Genomic DNA, 14,853 nt, shown 5'->3' with positions numbered 1-14,853 from the left:
TTGCGGACCCCAACGGTTCTGCTTTAATTGACGATTACCTTTTTAACTACTCTTTTTAAGCCTCACGAAGTAGTCGCGATTGCATTCAATGCTTAAGAGATCACCTTCGGGGTCGGGCCCATTAAAAAGATACTGCAACGCATAACGATTAGTCGGGATCTTTGGTGCGTGGTGCGCCGAAGGTGCTCCCAAGGTGCTAAAGGTCGGGATGTTTATTTTTGCTCGCTGCTTCGCTCAATTGCAGTACACATTCGCGCGCAGAGCTAATTGCAATCATGTTTTATTTCGGGGTCATTAATTATGGATTTTTACTTCAAATATTAAGTGTTTGCGCAAGTCATTAAAGCGGAGTGATCTAAAATAAATCTATCTTTTTTTTATATAATTTACATAGTTGTGCAATTTTAAAACCTTATATGTTTACAATGACACTGAACAAAGTTCAGCTAACTTCAGCAAGCCTACCTCACAGACACCGGACTTTAGTTTTTATTTCATTTCCATGCCATCCCCCATCAACCAACCGATACGACAATATCGCTCACCTTAAGTCAATAATGCTGGGGCAATAACAATATTTGGCGCCATTCGTATTATCGGAAGCGAGGAATGGCTCCAGCTCGGTCCGCAAACAAGCGCTAGCGCTGGCCCGATCCCTTTCCAAAAGCGCATGCGCCTCGGACCACGCACCGCCACACAAAAGGAGGCACCGTCAAACGCCGTCAAAGCATTCCTCAATACCGTCCGCTGCTTAAGCCTATGGAGAAGCGTCTTTTTTTCCTGTTCCTTTTTCGGTTTGCATTTGAAATGCTTGCTCTTCCTTTCGGTGGCCTGCTTCCAGGCCAGGCCAACAGATGCGTAGGGTAGTCGGCGGTCGGCGTCGGAAAAGGTCATCGGTGGCATTTAATTGGAAGGCGTTTTCGAGATTTCGGCGCGCCGCTCCTCGTCCCGAGCGCTTGCTGGAAGTGGAAGACGATCGTTCTCCACCAGAAACAGAAACCAAAAACAAATTCCAATGTTGTTTTACGACAACTGAACATCTTGTAAATAGTTCCGAAAATGTTTTTTTTTTCTCCCCTCCCCAAAACTGGCAGATAAGCTTCGGAGGGTGAGGATGCGTTCCCCGAGTGGAGGAGAGTAGGAATGCCGCTGGAGGACGGATGACTCACCCTCGAGTAGAGGTGATCGTGTACAGTGCGTTGTTTGAGACCGTGTGCTTCGATGAAAAGCAACGACGAGCCGGTAATGCTTCACTTCCGCTGCAGTTGTGGCGCGTAGCAATCGGTGACCAGCTGGTCCGAACGTCGTCTGGCAGTCATCGAGGGCACAAGTGTTCTGAAGGCCCAGGTTTTGGAAGCATTAGACGACAACATGTGAACAATTTGTCTACAATAGTTAATTGTTTTCTGCTTCCCAGTCCGATTCCCGATTTGCCCCAGTAATTGCCCCATGTTTTTTTTTCTAATATGCAAGAACACACAGGAACAGGGTTCCGAATGACAGTTAAATTTATTTAATTTCGCATTCAAAAAATGGCTCCTTTTCTTTGTTCTAAAACTGCAAACGCTTCGTTTGCAGGGTGATTGGATCATTTCATTAACAAATCGATAAATCATGCCCCCAAAACACCACCCGCAAAACAACCCATTCAGCGCGCTGCACGCACACAATCGAGCAGCGAAACATTCCCGCTACCCCGGGGCCCGCATCGTCCTGCCAAACGAAGCGTTTACTCCCTCACGCTATATCGCCCACGAAACAAGCACCCACAACCACAGAACTACACAAAGAAGTACAAAGTTCCAAATCTAATTATAGCGAAGCACTCGTTCTGTCCATCGTAATTCGTTTGGGCCACCTTCTAGCCCACCGCGACCCGCCACGTTCCGTTCTGCGTGTTACCCTGCGTGCCTGTTTGGCCGTCCCTGGAACACAGCTGGAACACCTGGAAGCGCCACCACCACGGTGAGGGAGGGTTTTTTTTGGAGCAGGTGCCGCTCTAAATTCACCACGATCCCGAGTAAGCCTGCCAAGTGCGAATGTGACGACGCGAAGATGGCAAACAACCTTTTTGCCCTCCGACACGCTTCTCCTTCGTACCCTTTGCTCATTTCAATTCGATTCGCGATTTCACGGATCTACTGAAACGGGGCAGAGGGGGACTGAAATTGGTATGTGGGAAGGGGCTCCAAAAATGGACTCTTCAATTTCCCAAACGCCTGCAACACACACACACACAAAGGCCAAACCGTTTAAGCGGCATCATTTACTCTTTGCGCCCGGCATTGTTAGAAGCTCGCACGCGGCAAAGGCAAAGGTTGGGTAAACAAAACCGATTAAATGAGTCGCTCTCGGTGCGCGGACTCGGTTTTTTTGTCGGTTGGTTGAAGCAATTATTTGCTCGTTTCTATTAACTCTAGATATCAACTAAATTGGATGCTTTCGGTGAAAGTTATCCTGCCGTTTCGGTTTGGTCGCCTGAAGCGTGCAGAATTCGTTTCGGAATAAACAAAACCCGGCCAGCGACGTGCAACTAACATCGATCGGTTACGCGCCCCGTGTCCGTCGGCGGCCTCGTCAGGCCGCATGGTCCCGTTTGATATTGTGTCTATTAAAATTTAATTCACATGTTCGTACGCAACAAAGGGCACAGGCACAAAGTGAAGGACTCCTCGCGTAAGAGAGCTTAAAGGGATCACCTTCGTGCAACTCATCGTGCGGTTACGATGGGATGTTTTTATTCTATTGTGGCTGTGAAAATCAACATACTTTGCTGGGCTGATGGCGTGAAACCGTGGCATCCGTGTGGCACCGGAGTGTGGATGTGAAGCTTTCCCATTTTATCAATAAAACGGTTTGTCATTCAATCGGTCCAGCCACTCAGCCCGTCCTGAGACTGATGGGCTCGTTGTGCGCCAATTGCCTGGCTCGGTGGATGGAGATGGATGGTGTGTGTGTGTGGGTGTGTGCAGGCACAAACACACACACACACACACACCGAAACATACTCAACCCGTCAGGAATAAGTATCCGCTCAAACTACATCCGCTTCAAATTCACGCTGACAACGGACGTGCCGAAGCGCGTCAAGAGTGGAGAGAGACCCCTTGCAACACTCCACCCTTTCGGTGGGCACCTGGAACACTAGGAAGGCGGTGTGAAAATTGATTAAACAATATTGCCAGCCCCGTGGCTACACTTCCGCTCGCTCCCGGGGCAACCAACCAACCAATCGGCAACCCCTAAAATATGCCGTTTACCGTTGAGCCGTTTGAAAAACTCACTTCCGTTCTGTGCGTTTTATGGATGGAGACGGTTGATGCATGAGCTGCAAGTGTTGGCAGCTTTTGCTAAATTCGATTTGATTTTAAATTTTATTATATTCATTAGGGGCCCCTTTTTGGGTGGTTAGGCCGCCAAGCATAGAGCATGCACGATCGACTGTAATTGAGAAGGCCATGTTGATGGAGCTGCACAGTGCTTGTATGGTGTACGGCGGCGTCAACGTTCGACACACAATTGACAGCAAAGCAGGCCAGTTTTCACGACATTTCAGCATTTGCTACAAAATCGTTTTGATGTATTTGATTGATAGAGCTGCTCTGACTGCTGCATGCGGGGTTTAAATTCAATAACGTATTACATTAACACGATTATCAAGTTGACACTTTATAAATTTCAATACTGATACTCCTCTTGAAAAGCCTCGTGTCGACTAAAGTGCTAAAGAAACACCACGTTCGCCTCCGTAACGAGCGCGATTTGCATTCGATTTCTCGCGCTGTAAATGTCAACAGCGTGATGAGCGGAAATAAAAAGATGGCGATGAAGGTGAGGGTGCCATTGAGCAAAGCTTCCAACTGTATGTGTGTGTGTGTGTTTCTGTGTGTGGGAAGAAGGCCCGCGAACTAATGATCGAACCATCCATTCGTTCCATTCCATCGGACATCGTAATCAATGATGTGTGTAATTGTATTTCGGTTCCTGGAAACCGGATTCTGAAGGAGAGCAGGGGAGCAAGAGGGGGGGGGGGGGATCTCGAACCGAAGCACATGGCACGGTGGCAGTTCGTGGTTCGCCCGGCGGGTGCTTGTCGACGGTTTGCCAGCCAAAACAATGACATCTATTTCGAATCGATTCCGAATGCGACAAACAGGAGACAAATGAAGGGGGGGGGGGGGGCTGTAAAAAAGAATAACATTCCATTTAGTTTTTTTTTCTTTTTACCTACACTGCCTAATGCTTCTGTAATGTATTATCACATACGCTCAAACAATAGGTACGAGAACACAATTACACCAGCCGAGCCTTTATCTTGTTCTCATTTCCGAACGCAATATTAGTCTTTTCAATCGCTTCTGTTGTTGTTGTTGTTGAAAATTTGTTTCCACTCAAGCAAATATTTAAATTCAATTATCACACGCACACTGACGTTAGCTTACGCTACCAGCACCACATCGATCCTTTCAACCAACGCAAAGAACACCTTCAGCTGAGTATGGACAAGTTTTTATTAATGTAATTACGATAACACACCATAATTGAGTCAGAATCTAATTCGCAACAAAAAAAAACAACAACACTCCACACAACACGAACACATGCGATCAAACGCAAAAGGGCAGGAAAACGCAACAATAATATATCGCGGCTTTATCTAACAGCTGTAGTGACGAGTTTCGTTAACACTTGGGAAACAACAGCATTATCCAGCGTGAGTGTGCACATGCACTTGACCCGCAACAGACAGCAAAGGTGTCGAAGGGAGAGAGCGAGAGAGTGTGAAAGAGGGGAGTTGCAAGGAGAACAGATGCACGCCCGTAAGCAGGATACGTGCAATTGCAACGTCTGCAAACAAACTGATTTTCTAACCCCTGCTTGTCGAAGTTCAGAGTGCAAATGTGCTCGGGGAAAGGTAAAACAAAGGAACACCGGGTCCTTGCAATTACCCTTGTCGAGCCAATTTTAACACCCGCTTCCTCCTGTTTCCTGGTGTGCTCGTACACCAAGAAGGACTGTACTCGCTCTATCGGCAGTCGGTGTGTAATATATTCTATTGAACCGGGCCATTCGGGGGAGGCAGGAGAGTTGCTTCCGCTTCCTTTTTCACGCTTGCCACGGGAGCCAACGGTACAAGGTGAGGAAAATTCAAATTATCCAATTGTTATCGTTATTGTAGGCATGCGAACCCCTTACTGTGGCTGTGCCAAACAGGGTGGGAGGGTTGGCTTCCCGTCAGGCATGAAGGTGTTTTTGTAAATTTAATTTTGTTTAGCTCCATTGCCCCTGGCGAGACCTTTCCACCATCGACAAGAGTGATGGGATGGTGTGAAGAGGTGCTTTGAACACGGTTGGGGAAAGTTGAGCCACAAGTACAAGTAACGATTTTATAACAAATATTGAGTAGTTCGTAAATCGTAATGAGTCAATTTATCTGATAACTGATAACACACTCGTTTGTTAGCTTTTATTTGCAAAGTCAACAACTGAAGCTTGCACAAATATTGCAACGATCACTGATACTTTTATAGCATTCCCACACTCATCACTTAGTAAAGCCCTCTTACTCTTACTAAACCGCTCGATTCAGTTAGCTTTGTCTATTTTATAGGCAGACGAGATAAGATAATTTCCTCAAACACTCATCATTCTAAACACTATCGAAGTAAGCAGTGCACCATAACGTTACTGCACCTTTTTCTATAGGAACATGTATGATGTCACAGAGACACCGTGACGTCATAGCCGGACTCTAGTGCCCTTCCCTATCATATAAGCCTATTGCAGGTTTTGGCTCTTATCGGAGTTAATGAAATAATCTGATTGGATAAATGTTTACACCTTCAGCGATAAGATCGTTTCCGTCACGCAAAACAAAACAAAAATCAGAAACACTGCAGTGCCGTATCGAAGAAATCGGATAACACGCGTTGATAGGGTTTACCGCTTGTATATCTGCAAACCAATATCAGGTCGTTTTAAATTTGGAAGCATTATTTAATCATACACGGTTGCACCGTTCCTACTACACTGTGAGGAGCAGCAGGCAGCAAGCCATCCGCCCAGTGCAGGTGAAGTGCAGTGTGCAGCGCAACCCGCTTTGACATATAATCCGCTTACCTGTTGGGTTTTTTATTGCACAAATCCAATCAATAGCTGCACCGTTTGCAATCCTCTTCCGAAATCATAATTTTCCACTGCTTGCGCAAAGGTTGTGTTTTTCGAGCAGCGTGTCTTACATGATCGACCGTTAGGTTTTTGCAGATGATCGCTTCCACCGCACGGTCGCTGCAGCTTAATGCAACCGAGAGAATAACGATTCAATTTATTGGCAACTTTGGGGTGTAAATCTTAATTGGCGGTATAAAAACTTGATCTTTACTGCCGCGGGTCTGGGGTCGCTGGTGCTCTTCACTTACGCCTCAAACGTACTGTTGAAATTGGCTTAATGTTTGTTAAATAATCGCTAAATATATGGGAAGCATTTCAAGGGGAGAAATAAAAACCATCCTCATCTTCGATCAATAGTGTAAGAGAATTTCGGAAGAGATAATTTACTTTGAGCAAAAACTTTCAACTAAGCTGATTAAAGCCTCTCATTTAAAAAAAGAAGCGAAAATCAAAGCGCATCGCTAAATGCGACGCAAAACATCAAGTTTCCGTCCCACACTCGACACTCGAAGCGTGTCAATCACACAGGCACACACAGGACAGGCGACCGATGGAGCGAGATCAATTAAATCGGTCAGCATTCCTGTTCCTAACTTAATTACCTATCGCAAACGTACACACACACGCGGGCATTGGTACCTTTACGCGCAGGAAGATAAACGAAATAACTTTCTGAGTTGCAGTGTACCCTGCTTCTCAGGCTTTTACCCTTTAAAACTCAATTCATTTATGTAGTCGCTTCATTTCGATCCGGCCTTTTTTGTGTCTGTTTGTCTGCCAATGTTTGGATCGTTCATTGCTCAATCGGTACCCCGATTGCCCAGGAAATGGGCACAAAAACAATTAAACTAATTGTCAAACGTTTCCTGTAATTAACCGATTGGAGGAATGGGCCAGGTTTAATTTCAAGCGTGCGTTGTTGTATTTTTTTTTTAAACAAATCGTTCATTCCTTGTTTACAATCAACATCGCACTTGCAATTTAGACCGGAGTGAAAAGCGACAATGCTTTACGAGCTGTGAAAGACTGTCAATACGGTTCTTTCCAAACGAGGTATTTGTGTAAGTAATATTCATTTAATTACTTACAAATTGCACTTTCATAAAACTTGCCCAACATTTGCGTGCTTTACTGCGTGATAATGTTGTTATCAGTATCTGCACTGCCAACCACAATCACTTACACTGTGTAAACAGCGTTGACAGGTGCAAGGTGTAATGCATTGTTTGTGTAGCACTGCACACACACCCATCGCTCGCTGCACCTTAAATGCACTTTTTACATCGATCGCCATGTGGCGCTTACCCCCGTTTCCATCCAAACAAATGCTGTACATGCACAGTAAAAAAGGAGGAAAAGATAGAGAACAATTAAAATAGCATTACCTCGCGCTCAAGCGACACGACAAAAAAAACCGATTCATATTCCATCGATGATCGCTTATCGCACTCAAAGACGGGCTTTTCTATTATAATTGACATTATCTTCAATTAGTGCATCGCGATAAGACACCGGGACAGTGCGCACGTTCCCCATTTAGCCCAGTCCCCGTCCCCTGCCCTCTCCGCAAACAAACACACATGGGAGTGACATGGTCCAAGCAGGGCAGCTCTTGTCATCGATATGTGTGTCAACACGGTCGATGATTGATACATTCTGCTTCCCTCGGTTGATCCGATGATTAACCTCCATTAGCCTCAACAAAACCGATGATGTGCAGCCGTGTCTTGGGGCGCTTGGCAGAATGATCGCTAAACACACACACAAACGCACACACGCCCGTGTTTTATGGTTTATCAGCACCTCATCGTTTAGCAGTTTAATCCATCACACCGTAATGTCTGCAAGATTGGGGTAACCGATTTGTCTGCTGCCAATCCCTATTTCTCGCTCGCGGGGCCACTGACCCACAGCGACACGCACCATTGTACTGTTGATCGATCGATCGATACTGGCTGGTGTCACTGTCTGGATGTTGAGCTTTGAGAGTTTGATTTTGCCAGCGATAATTTATCGCTCCACTAAGCTTAATCACAAATCGGTGCTCGACCAATACTCGATTGGGCAACAATCACGGCCAGCGGGCGCAAAACAATTAGACATCATCGATCTGGAAGGGAATGCGGTACGGCCTCCTCCAGATGGGCTGCCACAATTGACCATCGCCACGAGATATCTCTCCTTAACCTTCGCGAGCCGGTGTGAGGATTTAATCGATAAATTGGATTTTAATCGAGCCCCAAACAAAATACAATTAAGCCTCGTCACCCGGGACAACGATGGGAATTTACGCGTGATTAGCAATCGGATTGAGCGAAATTGATGAACAACATTGGGCGTTGATTAAGAGCAAATTGACTTTTTTAGCTTCGATTAGTTTAATTCCCGTTGCAGGGGTAATTGTGACCTTACAATGGTGTTTAATGCAGAGGCAAATAGGTAATTGTGATAGGAAGATTGATAGATTATTGAGCAAATAGAGATTCCCATAAGCACCATTCTATCACATAATTATGTTTGAAATGGTTTGTTTCAACAACACTCCAGTATTGATTATATTTTCAGTACCTCATATATTAGACACAAGCTTCCATTGATTTTTATCTCCAATCTGATCGCCACGCTTCACATTCCATCTTCAACAGCAAAAAACTTACAAGCTCAATAATAACATAAAAGAAATAACTGCACGCGTCACAATCGCCATCCATAAGAACCGATGCTCCTCATCGATGGTCGAAAACACCCCCATCAACCAGAACGCTGGTTTTTCGTCAGCACAGCCAAAAATTTACCGTTTTGTACCACCAGCTTCGGTACAGAAAAGGGCTTTTAATTTAATTACAAATCGAAGGGACCCGCGCTCATCACATCCTTACCACTGTGCATCCTTCGCCCAGTGCTGCGTGTGCAGCTGCATCCACCAACCCAAGTCCCTCGAGCGTACCCATTCCGCCGTGCTCGCGATCGCTTGTTAACGGTTCAAATTAGGCCGTTGTTTCGCTGTTCGTTCGATTGCGTGATAACCGCCCTCCCGCCTCCCGATTTGGAAAGCACACCCGCGGCGCCCCGTGTCGTGTTCAACTCGCCCCCCCCCCCCCTCCCCTCTGTTGTCTTATCGATGCGGAGGCACTGTTGTACGATGCTCCCGAAGTTAAACGTTAATTTGATTAAGCGATACCGCATGTTTTCCCCTGCCGCGTGGCGTTGCTCTGTGCGCTGTGTCCGCAACATGCAGCGCAAAAACGCAACTACCGTCGATGCTCCCGTTTCTGGGCGGGGGAGACGACCTAGGAGCGGAGGATGGCGGTCGAATCGGAAAACAGATCAAAGTTGTAAGCTGTCAAAAACGGTGCTCGTACAGTGCTTTCCACTTTCGGCGTCCCGAGCGGCGAATCTCGTACGCACAGCGGCCGCCGCCGTATCAATCTAGCTGCCACCGTCTATCAGTCGCAAGCAACCATCCCTCCCACCCATTCCATTCAATCAAACCGAACCGAACGTTGTGCACTGCACAGCGAACGAGGAGTAGCAAGAAGAAGCACTTCTCATTACTGAGTGGGTGTTGTAAATTAAGCAAACAAACTGCGATCCCGCGATACCGAGCCGGCGGTTCGCTACTGCGCACGGTCTGCCATGCTTGAATGCTTCTCTTCGTCCGTCCGTCCGTCCGGGTGTTGGTGAATTTATTGCTAATTGAGTTAGGAGTTGTGAGGGGGTAATGTTGTTACAGAAGCTTCTATAAAGTGCACAGGTAAGGTATAAGAATACTTGGCAGTGGGTAATAGAACTACTAAGCATGTATGGGTTAGCTTCGAACTTGGAGTGTTGAAGTGTTTTGCGAATCTTGCTGGATAACACTATAATTGCGTTGTTTGCAGATTTATCGCACCACGATAGCACTCCAATTGCATTGCATGATCCATGAATCATAAATTTTGTATCTAAATCTTGTGCAAACAGTGCACATCCCTATTTACCTGCCGCATTCAATCAAACTCCTCGTGTTGCCTTTAATCCAAAGCTCTCGCTGCTCGAAAGCTCACCAGCAAAGATTCGATCACAGCCGCCGCCGCCGCCACCGTCATCCCAACTACAGCGCCAGCACCATGAAAGGTGGCCTCGGGCAGTGGTAGCTGGTAGTGGTGGTAATTAATTAGTCGACCCCGTGTTTACAAGCTCATTAAGGACAAAACTTTATGGCCCTTGCTGACGCGATACTGTTGCGCTTCTGTCTTACGCCCCCGAACCGGTTGCGCCCGCCAAACTTCAGACGTCACGTTGCGGAAAGTCTATCTCAATGCTCTGGCCACCACTACACACCACCATCCCCACCATTCACCCAGCAACCTTCCCATTCAAGCTCCCATACCGTGCTCGGTAAACAAAATGGCCCCCAAACAAACAAACGTGGCGTACGCTGGGGGGAAGCTACCGCGAGCCTGCGCTTGCTACGATGTACAGGATAGTTACATTGGAGAAAAGCAGTGTTGTCAGTGTATGTGTGTTTGTGTGCGTATAATAAAGCTAGTCAGTTTTCGTTTATGTTTAATTAGAGTTTATTGTTTAGATGCCCTTTGGAGTTGCTTCATGCTTCGAAACTCCTAACATGCAATAGAAACGTGGAAGAACATGGAGAAAAGCTCACTGACTGAATTAATGTAAATAACTCCACGTTTCTTTGGATTAAAACTTATACTTTCGTCGCAATAATAAACTACACTTTATATCACTGTCCGACATCTTCGCCCACACTTACCATATACTCACTCAAGTGTGCCTGTGCTTATGTGCTGCCATACCGCACCCGTGAATGGCTATTCAAATATGTTCATTTTCTTTGACGGACATTTGACACGCAACGGCGCCGTCAGGTTTAGTGAAGCTAGGGGTTTTTTTTCTTTATTTAAATTAAATCGTAGCAAATTAAGAGCTGCTTACATGGAAACTGGCCCATAGCACGAACGCAACCGCGGTCAAATGCCCCAACCGCGATGGTGGTGGTGGTGTTAAATTTTAAAACTAGTTTCAAGAACTTTTCGAGACAAGCTGAGCGGCGCTGCTAAGAGGACAGAATGTCACGTATTAAAACGCTGCAAAGCTATCGACTTACTTTTTCAATTTATTTTCAGCAAATGAATACAGCTTTATTATGCAAACTAAGTCCTGCTAAGGTATCTCAAATTCCATTAGTCAAATCCTTTCTAATGAGTGCCGTATTAGAATACGATATTTAGCTCCAAAAAAGGTTTAGCTGCCCGCTGAAGCGACTCCTCAACTGGTGTAGGTGCTGGTTAGAAATTAATTTTGTTTTTCACCAGAAGCCTCACTCTCTAGATTTTAAAAGGGGGGGCGAAGGGAAGCTTTTTGGAGCTAATGCTAGCGCAACAAATAAAACACTTGCTTGTTATGTGCTTATCAACATATCACAAAAGACCTCCATAGTTTATGTTAAACTTTCCAGCCATGACATGCACACACACACACACACACGCACACATAACAGCACACCAAATGTCTTCATTGTCAAAAGCTGACGATGATTGAATGTTTTAAATTTACATCACAAGCTCACCTGGCGGTGGTGGTGGTGATGTTGGTATTTGTGCCTAGAAAAACAAACACCAAATCCATTTTACATGAAAACGTTATGTTCCGCCATCGCGAAGCGATCCAACAAAGAAATGGTTCGCCGGTTGATGGTTCGTTGATTTCACGCCATCCCCGCCGCCCCATTGCTGGTGGCCGGACGGACCCGTTGGCCGGCGCTGGCTGGGGTCCCATCAATCAAGCACCGTGTCAAAACTAGCCAACGCTCAGCCATTTTATGATCGTCATTAGGCTAATTCCTTGTTTTTCCGGGCAGCAAACATCCTGCCCCCGTTGGGAAGCGTCGGAAAAGCGTTACACAGCGCGCGAGAGCTTTTTTTGCTGTTGTTTGCTGTGCTGACGGCAAGGGATCTAAAATTGAAATGTGATCATTAAGTGTTTGCCTACTGTGCGCGACTCAGATGATAGGTAGAGCTAACTGGCTGGCTGGATAATTAGTTGGGTGGAACTGGACAATTAGTTTTATTTCTTTTACAAACAAAGGTCCTCAATAGTTTATGCATCGATAAAAAGTACAGGAAAATATGGTTTCGTGAGTTGAAAATGAAAAACAAAAAACGTTTCGTGTAAGCAACAAAACACATTCGTTCAATCGATGGCTTTTATATGATTTCAGGTTGATGCAGATACTCCTATCAAACTAATCTACCTTTCCGTTCTAATTGAATTCAACTAAATATGTTCAACCCCTCCTGATTGCGCTGACAAGCATGTGCAAACGTTTTACCCTTTGGCAGCTTCTAATGTGCTACAATTTAATTTCAAAATAAAGCTCCAATCTGAATCCACTGCGGTGCATCGCGTGTCTGTCAAAATGCTAAACAACGTATCTGCATCGCTGTACAATCTAATAACGTTCCCTATCTGCAGCATTAGCTGCATACGGCGCAAGGAATGAGTGCCTAAAATATCACATTTCAAAACAATTATTTCCAATTTTGAATAGAAACAAATTGTGCTTTCGATTTCTATTTTCAAAGCAGAATCATTCTTCCCACAGAGCTGCATTGCCAAATATAACGAAACAAGCACACAAAAGACACAACTTTTCCAACAGGGCTGCTTTTTCTGGACTTCTGAAATGCCTTTTCGAGCAGAATTATCCACAAACGGTCCGAACCAATTGAACCAATCATCATCCGCTGTCGACTGCCACTGCCATCGCTCGGGGGATTTGCAGTTCTCGAAAAAAAAAACGCACCAACTGGTTTGCGGTTGGCTGACCGGCCACTTGTGATTAAGGAAATTGCGTAATTGGAAGGATTTCCTGGGCTGATTAACTCGTTTGCCAGCCCGGACACAAACGCTAACCGCAGCCGGGACACCAAACTTTAAGAAAACCCACTGATCCCTGATGTTAAGCTGCTCGGCTCGCTTCCCGCGCCACGACCTGGGTGAGAATGGTTTCATTGGCATAGCAAAACGACTCGTTCGTTCTTACCTCGATTGCTGAAGCGACAAACTGGAACGTTTTGCTGCTACTTCAAACCTGCTGCTGGCTGGAATCCTGCGGGCTTGCAAGCGGCCGATAATTGTGCACAATTTCCTATCAAATGGCGTATCGGTTTTTGTGTTTGAGTGGCCGCTGTGTTTTTTTCTTCTGTTTCTTCTTTTTCTTCCTTTCGGCTGTTAGCGATAAGACTCGAAGCCTCCTCTCTCTCTCTCTCTCTCTCGCCGAGCGACTAATTGCGGCTAATTGAAAAAGCGGAGCACCGAGCCTGAGTGGATTGGAAAATATTTGCCCACAATATGTATATTTCTAGCACAGTTGCATAATTCACTCAAGCTCGCCCAATCCATACTTCACAGCACACTTGCCAACCGCACCTAGATGCACCTACACACACTGCACAGAGTAGAGCTATAGACACACAAACACACACACGTGAATATACACACAGGGTCACATACGCGAGGATACAGTGCGGTGCACGGATTGTTAATTGAACGCGAACGAGAGCAACGTTAATTTTAACACTTCACAATCTCGCTCCTTGACGCGTCGTTCGAACGCGGGGTACGCTCGTAACACTTCACCGGTGGGGTCTGAAGCTGAACACCGCTATTGCCGATACTGCACCGAGGAGCCCTGGAATGCACTTCACTCTGCAAGCAAGTCCGCGCGTGGGGTGCAAATTCAATTATCTATCAGTTTGCATTTGGTTTATTTCTTGCTCGTTCCTTCGTTGTGTTTAATGCAGCTAACAAACCGTTGCTCGGCTGTTACCTTTTGATCTTGTTGTTGACGTTTCTCAGCTGGGAGGTGATAATTCTACGATTTTCTAGCATACCAGCGTCACCAGACCTATTTTCTTCTGCCTATCCTTACACAGGCAGTGCTTTGTCAAGTAGTTTCCTTCGCGTTTCTCATACAATCACTTTTTGGTACTATTTTTGAACCTCTTAAATTGTAGAACCACTTCAAATGTAACCACTTTAGTATGATGAACGCGCTCATTCATCACCCGACGGTCAATTTGTGCACACCTTGCAGGCCAACGCGTGTCCGTCGCGAGCGCAAACCGAACCACAGCACGAACGATCGATGCGAGCGTAAACAAACGAATGAGCACGCGAACGACCCAACACTCCACGCAAAGCGAACGTACAACGGATACTGAACCAACGTGGAGCGGCAAACGTGCTATGAAAACTGATTCCAAGGTGCACGGGGCTGGAGATAAGTGCCCAACAAAAGCTTGTTACAGGGCTCTTCCGTATGGTGCTGTAAGGGAGGAAGTGTTCTAGCCTATTTTATGTTCAAATTATACTTGTTACTTACTTTAACTTAAATTAATGCCTTCAATGTCAAATCTTGATTAGTTTCAATAGTTTTTAATCGTTATTTAATCCAAATTAAACACTTTTCAAACTACAACTACAAAGCAACGAGCCCTGCATACATCACGCAACACGCAAGCTCCGCCTTGCTTCCACCATTGCGCCGCGCACACTATTGCAAAACGAACGCCATACTACACGCACACTATCGCATCTTCCCGCTTCAGCAGGGGCGGAGCCGTCGGCCTTATCCAATCAGCTTCGTTACCGTGGGGGGATGCAAAAGTTTCC

The 14,853-nt window shown here is 45.8% G+C and overlaps 1 protein-coding gene across 2 annotated transcripts in view; it reads right to left on the bottom strand.

Annotated features, from left to right (window-relative positions):
* LOC1277963 (homeobox protein aristaless) overlaps positions 1-14,434 on the bottom strand; it is a 63,987-nt gene extending 49,553 nt beyond the window's left edge. Inside the window, exon 1 of one of the 2 annotated variants that reach the window (XM_061656491.1) lies at positions 13,223-14,434. The gene's annotated coding sequence lies outside the window, so the exon portion shown is untranslated. The remainder of the gene's footprint in view (positions 1-13,222) is intronic. The other variant, XM_061656490.1, reaches the window with a different exon arrangement.
* Positions 14,435-14,853: the final 419 nt, after the last annotated feature.

This window comes from Anopheles gambiae, chromosome 3, assembly GCF_943734735.2.
Source record: "Anopheles gambiae chromosome 3, idAnoGambNW_F1_1, whole genome shotgun sequence".
NCBI classification, from domain to species: Eukaryota; Metazoa; Arthropoda; class Insecta; order Diptera; family Culicidae; genus Anopheles; species Anopheles gambiae.
This window is presented reverse-complemented; position numbering and strand designations above follow the sequence as displayed.